The 19,172-nt window shown below is 25.3% G+C and overlaps 1 long non-coding RNA gene across 5 annotated transcripts in view; it reads left to right on the top strand.

The window, feature by feature from the left end:
• The window catches only part of LOC100578102, a 314,713-nt gene that overhangs the window by 213,906 nt on the left and 81,635 nt on the right, over positions 1-19,172 (top strand). For all 5 annotated transcript variants that reach the window (XR_001705214.2, XR_001705212.2, XR_001705215.2 and 2 more), the window contains exon 4: positions 7,237-7,317. This is a non-coding gene — a long non-coding RNA (ankyrin repeat domain 50). The remainder of the gene's footprint in view (positions 1-7,236; positions 7,318-19,172) is intronic.

Raw genomic sequence — 19,172 nt, forward strand, 5'->3', positions numbered from 1 at the left:
AACATAATAAAAACGAAGGATTAATGTAATAATAATATAATATAATGCATATTCAATAAAAAAAATCGTAATCTCGAGAAATAGAATTTTGTCCCGAGATTTTTGCCTCTTTGATAATCAACAGTTTCAAAAATATTTCAGTTTCCAATTTTAGAAGACAGCTCGACGATATGAAATCCGAATATTACGAAAACATGCTTATTAAAACATTTCTATAATTAAGAACATTCTGAAATAAAAAAAAAAAAGAAAGAAATAAAAATCCAAAAAACGTTAGTAAAAAATTAAAACGAATTGACGTGTAGTAACATGGAATGTCACAGGAAAGGAAGTAATTTACGAAAAAAGCTAAATAGAAAAGTTAAAAAATCGCAGTTTAATATGAAATAGTCTGGGAGTTGAAAGGAAGCAAGGGCAGACATCTATATGACCATATACTTGTGCTTGTGTATGCTGTCGCGAGATCATTAACGCGCGTATTTCAAATAGTAGCGGTTGTTTATTTGCTGACATTAGAACGAGCAGAACATTTTTTTTCTTTTTCTTCTTTTTTTTTTTTGTCTATACATATATAAAATTACTCGATGTATACAAGGTGCCTCAGATTTTGATATCTTGATTTTCTTGGTATTATTACTCATAGCGGAAAATGTTTCGTATAAAAGTTGAAAGAAGGGCATTGTGCGTATTATTAATTCTTCTTTCGTGAGTAAAACGCGTAAAGATCAACTTTATTTTTTTTATGGAATTATTCAATATTATTTTCAATATTCATTATTCGATATAGTTCGATATTTTTTATGAAAAAAAGTATTAACTTATACTTATTAGAGTTTAAAATTAGACATATTTCAATTTGAATTTTGTAAAATTCATTGCATGAAAAGTAATATTCGAGTTAATACATTTTCTATAGAGAAAATTCAAATTGAAATAAATTAATAATTTTTAATATATGAATATATGAGTTAATACTTTTTTTATAGAAAATATCAAGTTGCATCGATTAGTTTGTTTAAAAAAGTTGTATTAAAAAAAATATATAATTCCATTTAAAAAAAAAAACAAAATTAATTTTCGTACAATTTTTATAATATCCATTTATGAAAAAATTAATACAACGTCAAAATATACATAATAAAACTTTATACCCTTTGATATCATTCAACTTTTATTCGAAACATTTTTCATAAGTCAGATTGGTTTTTATCTATATCAAAAAATAAATTAATTGTACGAAAGTACTTTAATTTGTAAATTATTTATAAAAATAGTAAAATAAATTCCTAAAAAAAATTGTTACTATTAAATATAGTTTTCTAAATTTTAAATTATTAATAATTAAATAACAATGATTTAATGTAACTGTAAATCCTGAAGAAACTAAAATAAATGAATTTAATAATAAAATTTCTATTGGATTAAAAAATTTAATATTTTTTGGAGGTCATATTATCAATTTCAATATTTGGAGAAATTAATGAATGAAAAAATATTCAGAAGAAAGAGATAAAAAATATTAATTCTGAAATAATAAATAAAATTATTTTAAATTTTAAAAAATTAATAATAAAGAATGTATTCCTTTAAATATTCTTTCTCGAATAATAATCTTATAATTAATGTTGAATTAATTATATTTAAAATTATTAATATTGAAATTGATCTATAAATTCAAATTGCTGATCCAATCAATAAATTTATTAATCTAAATGATAAAATAATTGATCAGGATCTATTTGTAACTATACGAAATAGGAAATTTCATACAGCTACGAGTAATAATAACATTGACTAAAACCAATTGTATCAAAAAATGAAACACTCTGTACGGAATACGTTAAATCGCATAATTATAATATACGTGGAAAAAAATTATGTTTCGTTCCGTTTTTTCAACGAGCCCTTCATCATTCCGTAATAAGGAAAAAGGGGGAAAAAGAAGTAATAATCGATACACGGTAAGCAATTATTGAACATGAAGGACGCGAAGAAAAAGAAAGGGAGGGAGGAAGAAAAATGGTAAAATCGAGAAAAAGAAGGCGCGACGACGGCAGAGCAGACAGATGGAGGATGAGGTTATATTATGCACCTCGAAAGAAACGGTCGATTTATCGAGAAACGTATTCATTAAGGAGGAAAACAGGCACAAGTGTCGCTCGACCTCGTTACAGGTCGTTGCAATTATGTTAGAACACTCTTGTGCATTCTTGAAAATGTTGGAAATTGAAGGAACGAAGTGAAAAGAGGGGAGAAGTGGAAGAGTTTGAGGAACCTCTATTAAATTCATCTTCGTCCCCCGTGAAAAAAAAAAAAAAAAAAAAAAGGTCTTGTCTCTCCCTCGATACAATTTTCGTCGAAGCGTGCATCTATTCGCAGTCACGGCCCGCTGAATTTCAAGTTTCAGTTTCTAAAAGAAGAGAGAAGTGACCCATTTTTTTCAACCGAATCGGATAATATCCGATCCATCTTTTTAATAAATAATCAACGAGAATGCGCAGTGCGTATTTCGTTGGCATATAATGTATTATGTGCATATCTTGTGGTACATTTATGAGAATGCGAAGAAATTATGCGATACTCGCGAAATGGATATTACAAAAAGGAAGTGGAATATTTTTTAGAGGAAGAAACGAAGAGGAAACGTTCTATTTCTTTCTTAATTCGTTTTTTTCAACTCTTTGTTGTTAAACTTTGAAAAGGAGAAATTCTCTTTCCGTCTTACTAGTTTAACTAGCATTTAAATGTTTCTTTATTCGTTGTTATTAATCTGTTTACCGGATTGTTTACGTTGAAAAAAAAAAGGAATAAATGATAAAGAAACAAAGAATTATTAATAAAATTAGCTTTAAAGTTGTTATGTCATTTTAATTATTATATTAATGTTATGAAAGAATGCTTTTTCTCTCTCGTTAAATTAAAATGCTACGATAAACGAATATTCGACGCTACGACGAATACGAATAATTAAACACAATTTAAATATATTAAATTTATAATACCCATATTTTTTTATATATATTCTTATTCTCTTTTTATTTATTATTTTCTCTTTTGTATAATATATCAATCATAATGAATGGATACTATAATGAACGAGATTTTAAAATGATTTACACAGTTTGTAACATTGTATCTAAGGAACATAACTTTTAAAATGAAACATATAATAAAATGTCTATTTCCTTCTGTAAATATATAGAGATAATCTGATAAAATGTATTTCGAAACAGTGATTCGAAATTGTTAAAACAATAATATATATTTCATTGAAAAGTGAAAAAATGTAACATAATTAACTCTGCAATAGCACATCGAAGTTTTCTACTATTCTAATAATTAGTAGAATACTCGTTTTTATTTCTATATTGCAAAATTATTGTAAATATAAAATTTGTTTAATGTATTAATAATTATTTTAAATGTTTAATAATGTAACTTGGAAAATGATACTTAATAGAAAGTATACCAATGAATTTTTCTAGAATATTTTGTATTATGAATCTATGATATAAAATGACAAAGACAGGACTTAAATTTGAAAAATTCCAATATATCATATATGTAGGATTCACTGTTGCCATTATCAATTACACATATATATATATATATATATATATATATATATATATATATATATATTTAACTTAATATATTTATAAATAATATATTCATAGATATACAATAAATTTAGCACAATAATAACAATGATCAAAAAATCATTGGAAACATGCTATAAAAATTCTTTATAAATAACAGATATGAGAAACTTCATTAATCTGAATGTTAATATATTATAATTTGTTCAATACTTTTTATCTTATGTTATATTTTTTATACAATAAAAACAAGCAGACAGTATTCATTTTTTTCATCTTAAAAATCGTATATAAAACAAAGTATTAACTGCTTTTTATTCTGGTATGAAAATTCTCTTTTATCTTCCTAAAATTAATTTATTCCATACTTATACTACACCTTTACTGTGGCAAATAAAGTTTCATCAAAGTTATTCGAATAGAAATTTATTCGTCGAATCAAATTTCCAAACCAAATTCACCATCGATTCAAACTCAAAAAATAAAGCTTTTCAAACATCTATATAAATAAATAACGATAAATATCGTTATAATATAAATTATGATAATTGTCGAAGAGACAAATTATCATAAGACAAATCATCGTAACATCGATTCTAAACTTACCCTCTTAAAAGCACGAACGAATATAACTTTCACAAGACAAATTCATCCTGCTCATTTCATACTTCAAATCAAATGCTAAATCTAAAAGAAACGAAGAAATCAAGAGTTTAAGATATTGCTTCGAATGCAATATGTCGTTTGCGAGTACACTCGGCGGCTGCGCTTCTTGGCAGAAGAATAATAAGCCGTGGAAAGGTGCAAAAGGAGAAAACGAGGGCAGATGATGGACCTCCTTACGGCTGGCTCTCTCTTTCTCTCGAGATAAGTGGTTAGCAGTCGAGAAACGGTTTCGATTAGCCAGCTCGTTGAACTCTCTCGTGATTCGACGTGGCGACGATCGACGTCGAAGGTCCTACGAGGATTCTACCCTCTGTCTTTCTTTTCCACTTTCTCTCTCTCTCTCTCTCTCTCTCTCTCTCTCTCTCTGTCCGTCTCTTTCTATTCTTTTCCCCCTCGAGGCCACGAACTTTCTATATCGCGTTTGGCTGCAGGTGATCTATGATGACGTGAATTGTTCAATGCTGAAATTGGAGGAAATTGTTTCGTTGAGAGAACAATCTGGATTCTTTTGGCTGAAATTGAGTTTCGATTATTTTCTCCATTTAATCCTTTTCTTCTTCGTTGCTTTCTTCATTTTTCGTTGTTTTTTGTAAAATTGTTAAATTAATGGTTGGATAACACATATAACATAACATAGCTAATACATATTATGTTATTGCATATATGCTATTATATACATAGAAAGAGACACTTTTGTTTAATAAATAATAAGATTGTAAAAAAATTAAGTGTAAAAATTAAATCTTTTTTTAATTTATTCTTTATTTTTGAGAATGCATTTTGTCCTATTTAATTGGTTGATTTATCAACGAAATCATATATCGGTTGATATAAAATAATAAAAATAATAAAAAAATTGGTGAATAAAACAGATAATTGATTGATGTTAATTTTATAATTATATAACTTCTTTAAGCATGATAATATTGTTGATTTTAAATTACATAAATTACATAAATCTTACTGTACTAATAATTTTATTAATAATGCAACAAGTGAAAAAATGAAATTAGTTAAATGATGATGATATTTGTTTTTCTTACGTACATGATAGCATCGTAAAAGTGCCTTTAATGTGTTATTCAGAAAATCATTTTGAATACTCTTGTAAAGATAAATAGAAACTCTCTATAATTAAAAAACAAGGCCAAATACAACATATGTTTGTATAAACATTTTTTATTATTTTTTAAGATATTTAAGATATTATAAAAAATCCACTACCAAAAAATTCTCGATAATATAGGAATTCTGTATAATATAGGAATATATATATATATATATTTATATCACATAATTATCACATAATTATAGATGATATCCCATCCATTTTTTTAGATATTTTCATAAACATGATAAAAATATTAAAAATTTATGAAATTTGTTTATGAAATATCTTATCTTTTTTCCTATATATCTCATTTATGAATATGACAAAAATATTGGAAATTTAACTTGTTTAATTTATTCAATTATTGTTAAAAAAAAATATCTAATATTTTATATTATTATTCTTAAAGAAATATCTGATTAAATATGATAATTAAGACATTACAGGAAGATTCAATATAATATTCTATTTAATATCTTCTATTCTTGCCATTTTTTGTTCATATTTAAATTTGGGACTAAAAATAACAATTATTTAAAAAATTTTCATAAAAAATCATTAACAAAGATTTATTTTTTATTTAATTATAAATTAAAAATAACAATCATAAAATGTATAGATAAAAAAAATAAAATTTTTCAAAAAAATTTTGATTTTTGATGATTAAAAAATATTTAAAAAAAACGAAAAAGAAAAGGATTTGAAGAAAAGAAAGGAAGAAAAGAAAAGGAAGAAATTGAATTTTAGCCAAAAGAATCCAGATCGTTTTCTCAACGAAACAATTGCCTCCAATTTCAGCATTGAACGATCATAGCGTCATCATAGATCACCTGCAGCCAAACACAATATAGAAACGCGATATATTCGTGGTCTCAAACGAAGAAAAAATTTTGAAATATTTCAATATGAAAATAATAATTTTTAATGATGAAAATTTTATTATTTGTCAATAATCATTATTAATGAAAGGAATTACATTTTAATCGTATATAATAGTTATAACAAAAATATTATTTTGCTTGTATTCAATCAACCAAATTTTCATCTTCGTAATTTATATTTTATTATTACAACCTAATTTCTGGTTCAAATTATAAATAGATAATCATTTAAGTAAAAATATGATTTATCTAAAAAAAAATTTATCTAAATATAAAATATACATCATACGTATTACACGAATAAAAATTATATATAATTTATTATAAAATTAAAAATTTGTTGAATAATTACAATCAAAATATATTTATTTTCATTATTGATAATTATTTTGTATGAAATATAATTTTCCCCATTGATAACTATGCATTATTGATGATTGAAATATAATTTCTTTTATCTACAACTATAGATAACTATAGATATAAGCAACAAAAATACAATTTCTTTTATAGATAATTATTTGCAATTCACATCACCAATTATCATGTATTATATTCACGTGAATCGTTATCGTTTGAAAAAAATTTTTCGATCAATTACAATCGTTATAACAAAAAAATTGAAAATTAATTGAACTTTTAATTGAAAAAATAATTTTTATCTTCTAACTTTTTCTTCTTTATTATCGCAATTATCATTCTTGATTTATATTGATAATTTTAATAAGAGGAAAAAAGATAAAGATTAAAAGCAATAAGATAAATTTAAATACGAGTATTTTTATATATTCGAAAATTCAAAAAAAGTTAAAAAAAATTGCTGCCAAATCAACCAGCCAACAACCCAAAAGTTTTAAAACAACTTTTCACACATTTCTTTACAACTTTTCTCTTCACACATTTTTTCGCGGAAACATCGTTCAAACTGTTGCACGTGTAATATTTTTTCTTTAAATGGTATCTTTTCGTTTGTTCTTAGAAACCGGAAAGAAAAGAAAGCGAAGAGAGACCAAAACGAAGAGTGGAAATTCGACCAAGAGAACAGGTGTACCGACGGAGGGTAAGTTGTGCAACGTAGCGTGCATTTTAAGGAATTTTTCAAACGGAAGTTTTCCTTCTTCTCCCTCTACCCTTTTTTATTTCTCTCGTATCCGTCGAAGAAGGACAATTCTAACAAACTCAAACGGAATTTCGCTTATGACATACTTTTTCACGGAACCTACGTATTTGCCGACGGCTTATCCTTCCCCGCCGTCCATCTTCTGTAAACACGTCGTCTACGAATCCACTGACGCGGTTATGCACCCTTTTTTGGTTGCATAATGCGTTACTTTATCTCTGAATTTTGCCATCGTTTCACGATCAATAATTTAAAAAATTTTTTTCTTTTTTATTGTGTGAAATATACGTAATATAAATATTCTTTTAAATTTCTATTATTTTTAAAGAATCGATAAAAATCGTGTTAGCTTTCTATATTATATATCATAAAAAATCTAAATTATTTTTTTTAGTTATAAGAAAAATTTATCTCGAATTTTTCAGATTTAGCATAGAAAAGATATAATGATGTTTTATATCGATTTTTTGATTTTTTAAATATATTTCTAAATGAGTTGTTTATCTTTTTAATTTTTCTTTTTATTCTATATAATTCTATATAATATTTTTATTAGTTTTATATTATAAATTTGTTAATTTTTTAAAATAAATATGTAAAAAAATATTTACGTTATAAATTAATATTAAAAATTTTTGCAAAATAATATTCTTCTTTAACGTATTCTAAATCTAAATCAAATTTCTTTAAAATTACTTGTATACATTATTTCTGAAACCAAAAATTAAATTATTGAAAAAAATATATATAAAATTAATGAAAATAATTTTTATATATAGTTTATGATATTTTAAAAATTTGATTAATTTTTTTTAATAATTTAAATATCAATATGAAAAGAAACTTTCATTCATTATTAAAAATCGTGAAAATAAAAATGAATTTTGTTTACTTTTCGCTTTATCTTAAAATATATTTAAAGTAAATTATCTAAGATTATAAATTATTTTTGAAATTAATTATATCGAAAAAAGTTTTACACAAATTGAATAGTTTCGAAAAAAAGATAATTTATAAATGAAATTTTACTAAATATAATCATAACCGATTGCAATTTATTAATTCTTTCAATGAAATATTAATTATTTATATTAAAAAATCATTAATTCAGAAGATATTTTAATTTGAATAAAATTTGATTACAAAAAACAAGGAACGTAAAATTGATGAGTATCGCTTTGTATATTTCTTATCTTTTATTTAATAAGTTTTATAAAATTTATAAAATCAAAACATTTTTTAAACTAACTTGATTCTTTCATATATTTTTTCAGAAATTCAACATATTTATTTAATTCATCCATTAAGGCTTTTATACAAAAAATAAATTTAACATATGAATAATATAATTCAAAAAACACGATTTTAGAACAAATATTTTAAATATTCTCTCTAAAAATCAAAATATTAAATTTCACAATTTAAAAACATATTAACACGATTCTATCAATAAAATATACAATAAATACAAATAATGATTTTTTCAATAACAATAATTGAAAAATTTTAAAATTTAAATCGTTATTGTAACAAATAAATAAAAAATTTATAAAAAAAAATGGATCACAATCGATTGAATTACGAACAATTTCAAAAATAAACATTTCCAATCTTAAATAAATCATCCTATATACACTTTTCACTCATGTAAAGATGAAATGCATCCCTTATACATATAAAGAAAAAAAAAAATAAATTTTCACAAAACGTATCACATCCACGATACTTACTTCATAAATCATAACGTCTTCGCGCCAGATACTACGTTCTAATCGAATCAGATCGGCGAATAAACAATCCCCCGTAGAGATTGGTTCGTTATTCATGCGCAGAACGTGCAACGTAAGCGATTCTTGAATCATTGAAATCAGCAGAAGGTGGAATATACGATCGCTTCGCAAGCATCCACCGTGTGATCCATCGCACTCCATCGTCGAACGTGCGAGATACGAGCCGGTGTGCCGTCCTCATGTCATCTTTATTCCGGTGGCTTGGTCGACAGCCACTGTATCTGAGCCTCGGCATCTAATAATAAACGGGTCGAGCATTGTTGGAAAATGGGTCGAACGCGACGGCATCTACCGATGTATCGAACGCGCATGTACGCCACGTGGCTGTGTGCGTGCGAGAGATGCAAACTGTTTGCATAATACCGTGCCACCCCATCCTTCGAGAGCTGTCCGAGCCGTGACACGTGGCGGAGCGAATGAATGCTTGCAGGAATCGGCACAGTTTCCAACTTAGAATGGGAAAGGAAGACGCGAGAATTATAGGTCGTTTGTGTCTATATAAGTGTGTGTGTGTGTGTATGTATATATTAGATGCTGATAATTTCTTTATCGCAGAGGTAATACGTTTGTGATAAATATATGGAGCATCTTTTCTTCTTTCTTTCTTTTATTGTGAAAAGTTAGTGTGTTATATACTTATACTTGTATGGTATATTTGTAGCTTAGTGAAAAAAGTGTTGATTTTATATTTTTGTAAAAATGTGTTAAAATTGGTACTGAGTAAATAATTTAATTGAACTTTAATTCTTTTAAAAGAACTTTAAACAAGAGAAATTTCTGTATCAAAAATTATTCGAATTTTTTAACATATCTTAAATAATTACTTCTTGTATCTTAAATATTAATTATATCTTAAATAATACTTCTTGTATCACATCACATATGTGTATATGTATAATTTAATACATATATTAGTATTAAATATAAATTTATTTTTGAATATGAATTAACGTGTCATGTTTTTTAGTTAATTCATATCAATTATTAATTCTGAATAAAAATTCTGAAAATGAATGAAATGAATGAATGAATTTGAAGGATTCAAGAAATTTGTAATCAGATTATTGAAATAAATCTTCCATAGTCACATAATATCTCATATTATGTTGGATAATTTTCTTCTACAATATAAAAATACTAGTTCCCTTGTTCATTTTGCAGTTTATGTTAAAACAAATCTGTATTAATTCTTACAAGAAATATTATTGAACTGATGATGAAATTCTAGATATTTTTTTTTTTTACAAATAATATAGATCAAATATATATATTATAAAGAAGATAAAAATATCATAACAATTAAAAATATTATCAAAAAATAATCTGATTTTGAGAAATTAATAAAATTATGCAGAAGAAAAACGAAGAAAAAATAGTAATGAAATTATTTGTTCAAAATGATTTAAACATATACAAGAGAGTTTATTATATAAAAATAAATTGATAACTTTAAATAAGTTTTTTGCTTTGCAATCCTTTTATAATTTTTATTTATTAATTAGAATTAGAAAGTATATCTCAAAATCAACTAAAAAAAGATAATAATTTTAATAATATTTTAATAATAATTTTAATAATTTTAATAATAATTTTAATAATATTGTAAGTTGTTAATTAGAATTTAGCAATTATAATTCCAATGTATTAAAATTCCATTATTTATGACAATTCCTATTTTTTTAATAACTAATAATTCTATGTGTTAATAGTAATAGTTAATAATATAATTTTATATTTATATATATTCTAATATTTGCATAATTTATTAAACTTTGATTTCCCCACAACAAATTCTGAAATTCTAATTCAAATAGTGTACTCTGTCATTTCAATTGAAAACAATATATTCTTTCAACTTCTCATTATTCCAGATTCTCAGTTGATGGAATTTCAATTTCCTTCTAATAGCGTAATACTTACTTATACTATTTACTATCTACTATATTACCATATTGAACTTATTATATTACTATCAGATTATTCTAATTAATTAAAATCATTTATGTTAGTATTCAACTTCTCTTTACTTCAAATTGTTAATTTATAATATTCAATTTTATCATAGTAATTAAACTTGTTGTGATACATTATACTTGTTATGCTTCCCATATTATGCAAATATTTCAAATTCTCAATTCATAATATCTTAATTTTACAATATATAACTTTATTATATATATAAATAAACTTGTAAATTTGTAATATTATATGATTTAAATTTGTCTATAATATGTAGTAATACTTATCTTCAATTTTCTTTTTACATATTCATTAAATTTCAATTTACCTAATATACTCATAGATTTTGGTTCCTTTACTATATAATATAAAAAAATTTTTATTTTCAATTATATATATATAATACCAATTTTTTAAAATAAATATGGTTATATAACCATATTATGATTATTATTATATAATATATTATTATATAATAAATATTATATATATTTTATAATTATATATTTATATATATTTTATAATATATATTATTATATAATAATTATTGTTACAGCAACAATACCCATTTTTTTAAATTTATTACAAATTTATTAGAATATAATTAAAAATATATAATTAAAAAATATAATTGAATAACATTGATTTTTGAAAAAATAAATATTTTTTTAATTTTAAAATTTTTTAGATTTAAAATGCAATTTCAATATAATTTTTTTATTTATTGAAAAATCGATATTAATTATCGCTAAATTGCGAAAATTGATGTTACTGCGGAAGTATTATATATTATAAGTTATATATGAATATGCAGAAAATATGCAATAATATACATATACAGAATAAATTTAATAGATACGCGTATTAGAAAATTAGGAAATTATTTATTAATAAAATATATAAAAAAATAATTATTATACTATTAAATTATTGAATCTATAATTGCAACATATAAAAATCAATATATGAATATTAAAAGCTTCAAAACAATGTTTACAATATTAAACTCCATTAAAATTTTTAATTGTTAAACTTTTAAATTATATTATTATTAAATTATTGTATTATATAAAGTAATTTAATTGAAAAATTTTATTACAATTTTATTTTTCAAATTATTCTTTCTATTCTTACAAATTCTTAAAATATTCTAAAAATATTTTAAGATAAACTTTATTTCAAATAAGATATAATCATATATATTTTAATATATCAGTTGATGCAGTTCTTTAATCTATATAAAAATATATAAAGTTCTATATAAAATTAATATTTTTTTTATAAAATTTATTGAAAAATAAGAAAAAAATATAATTTTTTACATTAATGTTTTTTTTTATACGATAAACAATGGATATCTAAATATTTACAGATAGTTAAATATTTAACTTACTGTCAATAATGTGAAAAATACCAGAAAAGATATTGAAAAAATGCATGTAATAACAAATAAAAATTTACTTATTTTAACAGAATAACTATCGATAATTCAATCAAGAATTTCATTTATATTTGAAAAATGTTCACATTTTATTTACTCAAAACGAAATAAAAAAAATATTTACTATTTTTCGCATAAAATCATCTTCCACTTCCCTTCTTATATCATCAATTACACAACACCTGGTATATAACCACACAAACTTCCGCATCCCACTTATCGTACAATATATGCATTGCACGTATATTGTATAATCTCAACTATATAATCCCACTCAATTCATATTATTTTCTCAAGATTAGATCTTAAATACAAAAAAAAAAAAAAAAGAAAAAATATCAAGCTTCGATCAATATACAACATACACTCAGAATATACTGGACATAATTTAAACAAATCATGCAAACTAGAATAAGATATATCATTCAACGACGAAACACATCTCCATCTCAAATCTTTTCAAAATCTACAATTACATCTTTCACAATCCGCATCTCAATTCCACACACACACACATATACACACACAACTCACACATTATGCAATCTCGATTATCGTCCATGATATCCCACTCCATTTTCACCCCCGAATTCCAACCCCCAAGGAACCGTGTTCCTACTCCTCTCTCACGGTCCTTCCACCCTCGAAACAAGATCACCTCGACCATGACGATCGTGGGAGGGAGAAGAACACCCTGGAGCCCTCGACTAACCGTTGAAAGCCACAAATCTAAATGTCGCGCGTGGGCGACGCGATAAATTTTAGGAACGACGGGGGGAGGTGGGCTAAAGATCGGTCAGCTCCGTTCCGATAATACAGGGGTGGGAACCCACCGCAAATCCAACTCTCCTGTGAAACTGGCGCGATAAATCCACGTTTATCTGTCCAACAAGGGTTAATCAGTCGCGGAAGACGGTGAAATAGGATGGCCCGCTTCTCTCTGTGCGTTTCAGCGGAGTTTAATAACTACCTCATTCCCGATTAAAAGCAACGAGACGGACTGAATAATCCGCGACAAAGGGAGAAAAAAAATAATAAGAACGAGGAAATGGTGGATGTAATGGTGGTGTAGCTGATAGATACAAATGGAATGGTTGGGAAGAAATAAATTTTCGACGTAATTGTTTCCTTTCCTTTTCCCGTTTTTCTTTGAGGGAGGGAAGGGAGATCTATCGTTTGCAACTGAAACATTCGAGAAATCACGATAATAGTCGTGAAAACTGTATCTAAGAAAATTTCGCGAGACAAGGAAATTCGATCAATTCTGTTATTTTTAGAAATATTTAATAAAGAAATTTATAATAAAATAATTGTTAATAAATATAATGATGTCTTTTATAACCGAGGCCTTTCAGAGATATTAGAGATTTATTATTAAATTTCTTAGCGAAATAGCGAGTGCTTAAATAACTTCAACAATGCGAGGATCGTTCGATGATAAATAATGAGGATGCAATAAAAAAATACTTGCATTACGAGAAACGCCTCGAATGATGAATTACCACTATTTCAAGCATTCCTTATAACAACTTTTAACCCGATCTTTTTTTTATTTCGTTATTATCGAATGTTTTTGCATACGTTTTTTTAAATACTCGTTATTTTATGCAAAAATTAGAAATAGAAAATTATATAGCACGTAGTTTAAAAGTTTTTTTTTCTTTCTATACACAAATTTCCGATACAAATTTTCTAAATACACTTTTTCCATTATGAATAAGTGAAATATTCATAGAGGTGAAAATTATAATAATATTATTCACTTTGTAGATAGAGGAAAGTAAAAAGAAAGGGTTTGAAACTGAAACATCTGTTACAAACTCTGTTTTGTTTTCTTGAGTTAAATTTCGGTCGCAAAATTTGAAACCGTGCTCGGTCTCTCTGTGTCCCATAGATCTCTGGCCTCGTTCATCACTGCATAAGTTACGCGAAACACAGTTGGTCAGATACTCCTCTCTCTCTCTCTCTCTTTCTTCTTCTCTCTCGCTTTCGTGTTTCTCTGTAGGCACACGAATCTCGACGAGCAAGAAAATTGCTTTTTAGTAACTTTGGTAACTGTACAAGCGATATAATCCCCCGAAGACGCAATCTGTGTCGCCTGTGTAACTGGCAGCTGCGAAACACTTGCCACGTATCACTACGTGACCATCATTCTCCCGTTAATGGAAGAGGAGGAAAGCCACGTTATTTATTTCTCGTCTATTTGGAGAAAAATCGTTGCCCGATTCGTGATCGACTCGTGGAGAAAACGTGTTACGTGTTATCTTTTCATGAGATTTTATAGGGACGTGATGTTATATAGACAAAAACGTGTTAGCACGTGTATCGAAAGTTGATTCAACGTGATACCTATTCTTCCATGAAATTTTTTAGAAAAAATGTCGAATCGTATATATTAAAATTAAAATAATACATGGAATTTAATAATATGGATGTTATTTTCTTTCGATTTTAAAATTCGAAATGCAAAAACGTTCGCTAAGCTATTATTATCGAATATACGAATATTATTGAGCCTTTAATGTCATTTTCAAAAAGTGTTTTTTAAAAAACACTTTCATTGAAAAAACAAAATATTGAAATAAATATTTTTGTCCGATTTGTTTTTATTTTATTTTATATTCAAAGAATAATTTAATTTTTTCCATATAATAAATATATATCTTTTCTTATTTTTTTATAAATGAAATGTTAATGAAATGTTGAAGTATTATAACACTAAATATTATGTACTCTTACACTTATTTACTCATCACAGGAAATGATAAGTAAATTATATTTTATGAAAAGTTTCTCATGGAAAATATAGTAATTGATTGCATCGAGAGAAATTTGAGTACACTAATACACTAACTGCCTCGTATAATAATAGAAGCAAAAAAATTGATTTAGATTTAATTATTATTGGATTGTATGAAAGAAAAAAAAACAAAAATATTTTCTAAAATTTATTTCTAAATTAATTAAATTTAAATATATTTTATTACTTAATTATTTCTTTAAAATTAATCATTTAAAATTATTAAACTATTATTTCTAAATATTTAGAAACATATATTTTTCATTTATATTAATAGAAAACATAAGTTTATTTTTTAAGCTTGAGCAATTTTTAAATTTTTTGACAGAAAAATCACATCAAATGATTTAAAAAAATTAAAAAGAAAAATATCTTTGACATGTAATTGGAATAAATAAATTATTATTCACTTGATATCGGCAAAATTTATTTTAAAAATTATTTCGATTTAATTAATTATAATTAATTATGCACAAAAATAAATTAGAGACACAATAATCGGTACAAATATAAGACTGTTAATATATTCATGAGATAATCAATAATTCAAACTTTAATTGCTTATAATTAAAGTTAATAACTTAATAAATAAATGTCAATTGACATTTTTATATACCTTTTGTTTTAGTCTTTAGAATTAACTTTCTAAACGTGTCCCACAAAAATATTAATACTCTGCATATGAATAGTTTATAAATAACTTAATAAACCTAGTAACCTAAATAAGCTGTATGTTACAATCTACATATATATATAATATACTACCATATAATTCAAAAAATTTCCAAACAATAACACTATCACAATTTTTCAAACAAATCCATCAATATTTACTGATAATTTTTCAAACAATAATTCTAAATTATTACTATGACGTGAGAGAAAGAATGAAATGAATAAGCCTAAATAACTTTAAATATAACTTTTCGTATGTACACAGTTAATACAATTACGAAATTCCAATCAAATTTCCAATAGTCCCAAACATATCACAATTGTTCAAACAAACGCCAAACAGACACAAACCAAAGCACTGATTTACTAATAATTTTCAAACAATATATCCCTCGAAAAATAAACGTTTTGATGCAAGAATGAAAAATTTCTTGAAAATTGGAGACGAGGAATTTATTTTCTCGTTTTAAGCTATTTAGTTAGCCACGAATGGAACCAGACCGAAGCAATTTTATCTCAGGTGAACGCAAACTGATACAGAGGAAGCTTTGTTGTGCCCCGGTGAGCCGCGATATCGTTTGTCCTTCCTTTTTCCCCCGAAACCCTTCCTGTCTGTCCCAACCGCCCCCGCCACACCTTTCCAACCCTTGCTGGGATTAACAACGACGCGGCCGCTAATGAAACAGACTGTGGTCAGATTAAACCGCGGTTAACGACACACCTTGGACATCTTCCCCTGCATCTTCTTCTTCCTTTCCGTTTCCAACGTTGTTTCGCAGTCGTTTGTTAGTTCGTTGTTAGTCTACCGTACTTTAGATTATTCATTATTTCCGATTTTCTTTTCACGCGAGATATCGTTGTTTGATTTTGTATGAATGGTATTGGAACGAATATGAAATGATTTGATTCAATCGATCTTGAAAGAATTTTCAATCATAAGTATTTCGATTTAAATGAAATTTATTTGTTTGACTGGTTACAATGGTAACAATGGTGGATTTGGTAAATAATGCAAGAAGATTTCGATTTCGAGTACGATGACTTGTCGTTTGCGCCATCATTATGCGATTTTCTTTTTATGCGACGTGTCGTTGTTTGATTTTGTATGAATGGTATTGAAATGAATATGAAAGGATTTGATTCAATCGATCTTGAAAGAATTTTCAATCATAAGTATTTCGATTTTAATGGAATTTGAAGAATATTTGAAAGTATGTTTTTACTAGTTACAATGATAACAATGGTGGATTTAGTAGACAGCAAATAATGAATCTAGGAAAATTTGTCCTATCATTATGCGATTTTCTTTTCACACGAAATATCGTTTGATTTTATATGAATATTCGAATGTGGAAGGATTTGATTTAATCGATGTTGAAAGAATTTTCAATCATAAGTATTTCGATTTAAATGAAATTTATTTGAAAGTATTATTTGGCTGGTTACAATGGTGGATTTGGTAAATAATGCAAGAAGATTTCAATTTCGAGTATAATAACTTGTTGTTTGCTCCATCATTATGATTTTCTTTTCACGAGATGTCGTTGTTTGATTTTGTATGAATGATATTTGATTTGATTTAATCGATTTTGAAAAAATTTTCAATCATAAGTATTTCGATTTTAATGGAAGTTGAAGAATATTTGAAAGTATGTTTTTATTGGTTACAATGGTAACAATGGTGGATTTAGTAGACAGTAAATAATGAATCTAGGAAAATTTGCTCTCATTATACGATTTTCTTTTCACACGTTTTCAAGATATTGTTTGATTTTATATGAATATTCGAATTTAGAAGAATTTAATTTAATCGATGTTGAAAGAGTTTTCAATCATAAGTATTTCGATTTAAGTGAAATTTACTTGAAAGTATATTTTATTGATTAGAATAATTACAATGGTGAATTTGATAGACAGTGAATAATGAATCTATCACAAAATTTCGATAGAGTACGATGACTTGTCATTTGCCCTATCATTATTTATTATACAATTTTCTTTTCACGCGAGATGTCGTTGTTTCATTTTATGAATGATATTCGATGGAAAGATTTGGTTTAATCTTAAAGCTGTTTTAAAAAAGTTTTCAATCATAAGTTGATGGAATTTATTTGAAAGTATGTTTTACTGATTAAAATAATTACAATAAATCTTTGATGACTTGTTCTATTTAAATAGCAAGTTTGATTCAAATGAAGAGATTGAGAAAGTTGTTGTATTATGTACAAATAGTCTATTTCTAATAAGTACGTGTATAAATTGGAAAATTTATATGATTTGTTGTGCCATTGTGAGAATGCTTGAAATGTGGTGATATATTACAAATGTTTTCGAGCAATAAAATATTAAATGATTATTTATTTGAATATAGAATTATTTAATCGAGAAATTAAATACAACAAGAAAAATTAATGAACTTGTTTATCTCATATTAATTAGTTATATCTAATAAGTTTCACGTAAATAATAAACTTATATTATCTGAACTATCTCTATAATCAAGAGAGAAATACCAAATGAATTTCATCGTGACTTATTATATGAAGAAATAATTCGCAATCTAATCATTTCTCCATAAAATCGATCTGAGTCGGAGGACATAAAAAAGACTAATAAAAGAATTCTAGAAACTAATAAAAAGTTAGTAATCGAAGATTAAAGTCAAACAATTAGATTTATGTATTTTAAATAGTTGTTCAATTTCCAGAAACTATTTTATAATTGCTCCAACTTTCTACTAATTCTCTTATTAATCATTGGAATTGATTCTGGCTAATATATGGCTAATATTTGTGAAGTCATGATTTCTTTTTTCTATGATTTATTTCCAATATATATTCACGAATATTATTGATCAATTTATTACATTTTTTATTGTATTCATTTGCTCATCATTTGCAGAAATATCTATACTATTGATGAATATATAGCAATGCAGATCCAATCTTACAAAAAAATTACCAAAAAAAAAATCTCTTTATTAATTTCAATGAAATATAAATGAAATTATTTTTTGAAATATATTGAATTTTACACGTAAATATTATTATATACAGATATTTGTCATAAACAGCTTCTTTATAACTTTATGTGTTGTGTTTTTATTCTTTTCTCTAGCTCAATTGCAGCA

The sequence above is a fragment of the Apis mellifera genome, linkage group LG12 (assembly GCF_003254395.2).
Source record: "Apis mellifera strain DH4 linkage group LG12, Amel_HAv3.1, whole genome shotgun sequence".
Classification (NCBI taxonomy): Eukaryota; Metazoa; Arthropoda; class Insecta; order Hymenoptera; family Apidae; genus Apis; species Apis mellifera.